This window comes from Triticum urartu, chromosome 2 (genome assembly GCF_003073215.2).
Source record: "Triticum urartu cultivar G1812 chromosome 2, Tu2.1, whole genome shotgun sequence".
Classification (NCBI taxonomy): domain Eukaryota; kingdom Viridiplantae; phylum Streptophyta; class Magnoliopsida; order Poales; family Poaceae; genus Triticum; species Triticum urartu.
This window is the reverse complement of record NC_053023.1, coordinates 602195992-602198926: the sequence shown is the minus strand read 5'-3', so window position 1 is coordinate 602198926 and position 2935 is coordinate 602195992. Positions and strand designations below refer to the sequence as shown.

General features: G+C 45.5%; 1 pseudogene; it reads left to right on the top strand.

The window, feature by feature from the left end:
* Positions 1-761: 761 nt before the first annotated feature.
* On the top strand, positions 762-1474 carry LOC125533755 (annotated as a pseudogene).
* Positions 1475-2935: the final 1461 nt, after the last annotated feature.

The window sequence follows — 2935 nt, the reverse complement described above, 5'->3', positions numbered from 1 at the left end:
TTTTAGAAAAGGTTCCCGTTTTCAGAGATTGTTGACAAATCTTAAAATTATTCATGTTTTCATTTAGACTAATATCCACTCTGTTTGTGGTCTATTTATTTTGTCCTAGTTTTTTTGTTGCTGCATTATATATTTGTGGGAGTTTAGATGTGACATCCTTAAAAAACATTTAGATGTGAACTGTTATTGTTTTTGCCAATTGGAGGGCTCCGAGTGGACGGACGCGACACAGCACGCACCGACCAGTTGTCTTGCACAGTTGCACGCGGCACAGCCTGACCACCACCGACCACCGTCCGCACAGATCACAGTGCATATCACGTGTATTGCCCGTCCGCACTGTCAGGTCGGTAGCACAGCTCCCGCAACAAAAGCAAACACTCGATGAGTGTGTAGCCACCCGTGCCCTCCGGCTAGTCGCTACCCCTGAATTCGTAGCCTGCCCAGCATCAACACGTGCAGACGAGACACCCAGCCTGCATGCTCTATGCATCTCCGCACTACATTCAAGACATCCACGCATGAGCCTCTGAACCCGTGTACAATACTATTACTTTCTGCACGGCTTGCAACCCGGTGCCGATGAGATTGTTGGCACCACGGTCGAAGAGCAATGAACCGAATCTTGCCTGTACCAGAATATTTTAACCACTGCAAAAGCCGTCCTGCATTTGTGTTTCAGAATTGAGTCCTTTGTGCTGAATTTGAATTGCGTCCAGGCTTCTGAACCTCCTATATAAACCCCCATTGTCCCCGTCACACTCACCTAGCAAATCATATCAGTGTAACCTTAAGTTAGAGTACATCGCCCCTTCCCTTGCAAAACCACCAGCATCAGGCAAGCAGAGCAAATGGCGTCGACCTCTCGGCGTATGGTTGCGTCCGTTCTCTTCGTCCATCTCCTCCTCGTCGCGACAGGTGATCTTAACTAGTCTTCTCAATTTGTAAGTCGAGCGGATGCTCAGATATGCACCCTGAATCTAGTTAGGCCTACGTACATGCGTTGTGTACGCCATTTGTGTCTGACCCGACGGAGAAATAAAACTGCAGAGATGGGGGCGACGAGGGTGGCGGAGGCGAGGCACGGGCACAGGCTCTGCGAGTCGCAGAGCCACAGGTACCGCGGAGCGTGCTGGAGGGACGAGAGAACTGCGCGCACGTCTGCAACACTGAGGGCTTCCCCTCGGGCAAGTGCAAGTTCCACGGCTTCGAAAGCAAGTGCTTCTGCAAGAAACCCTGCTAGCCACTTCATCGACCGATGGATCGGCTGGCTAGTTAGCCGCGCACCACGACCGCCCTCCTGTCTTCAGAGTGTTCCTCCCCTGTTCGTGTACCGCTTTCCTTATTCCGAATCTAGTAAGGTCTACATGCGTTGTGCATGCCATTTCCTTATTATACAAGTGTTTTGCTTCATACGGTGTAATCTAGCTAGGGTGCTAATAAAAGTTGGCCGTCGGTGTGCTTGGACGTCTTTTATCACATTGTAAATGTGCAGTGTAGCCCAAATACCATCACTACTGCATAACGAGCCCCTGTTGGACTTTGCTGTTGGACCACCTATGTGCCGCTCGCTGCGGACTAGTGCGCTGTTTCACACAGGACAAGCTGGAAGAACACTCCCGAGATAAACTAAAAATCCCTCCCGAGGGATGGCCATCTTTTCTTTACATACTCCCTTCATTTCATAATATAGTGCTTCTTCTATCCCCGTGCTTCAGCTTTGATCGTAAATTTAACTACCAAGACCGATTGCGGCGGGAGCAAAAGTTATATCAGTGAATTCGTATTCGAAAGAAGTTTTTAATTACATAACTTTTTCTCCCGCCGCAGTCGGTCTCCTTCGTTAAATTTATGATCAAAGTTCAACCTCGAAAAGCGCGGCGCACTATATTTTGAAATGGAGGGAGTAGTATTTTCCTTATATACATGTTGACATACAATTATAGATTGTAATATCACAGTTGCTACCATAAGGATCAATGTGTCTTCTTCCTCCGATTCCCCCTACACATATGGGATGCTCGAACTCTGCTATGGATTTGTGACCACATTCTTCATAGGTCTCTTTTAGATCTTCTTTCTACAATCTTGGATTGGGGAAGGAGGAGATATCCGCGACTACTGGTGGTTTCATTATGGGGCGGCACAGAAACATATTGCTTTCAATGCGATTTCCGTTGCTTTCTTTGATTACGTGCATTTAAAGGCGATCCTCTGATATTGGCCCTTCTGAATCATCCAGCAAGGATTGAAAATCCGATCTCCCTTCCCCACCCAATCAAGAAAGAGAATTAACGAATCGACACTTTGAGCATGGGAAAGGGGTGCGTGCTGAGCTTTTGAATGACCCCATGCCATTTCCCCCCGTAAAACCAATGCTCTTATTTACTATACCTAGCAGCTAATATCTCCAGACTGTTTGATCCATCAGTAGACCGAGAGGTCGAAAGTAGAAGTTCCCCAACCATTGAGATCTTCCTCTTTTAGTCTAATCTCTAACCATTGAAATATGACTTGATGCTCCCACAAGTGCAGAAGGAGTCAAAAACATCATTTATAGTGGAAAACCCGTCATCTTAGTATAACCAGCTTTAATTGCTTTAGCTTTGTGCTCTTCTTGAGCAATGTGTGAGAATAAATCTTAAGTGATTTTTAGCTTTCCGCCAAACCAAAAACGAGAGACAATTGGGGCCAATTATTGATCTTACTTTCCCTCAATATAAGTATTTTGGATTGGATAAACAATCCTAATTTCATTCCAATCATAAAACAAGGGAAAAGATCAAGGGAGAAAACATTCAAAGAAAACTAACCCTAACAAACTTGAATTTGTTGAGCGAAAAGAAGAATTCAACAGTAAGAAAGGATGAATACATTGAGATGTTTGGATCTTGGCTAAATTTATAAGCGAAGAATGCACGTGAATAAGGTTTTG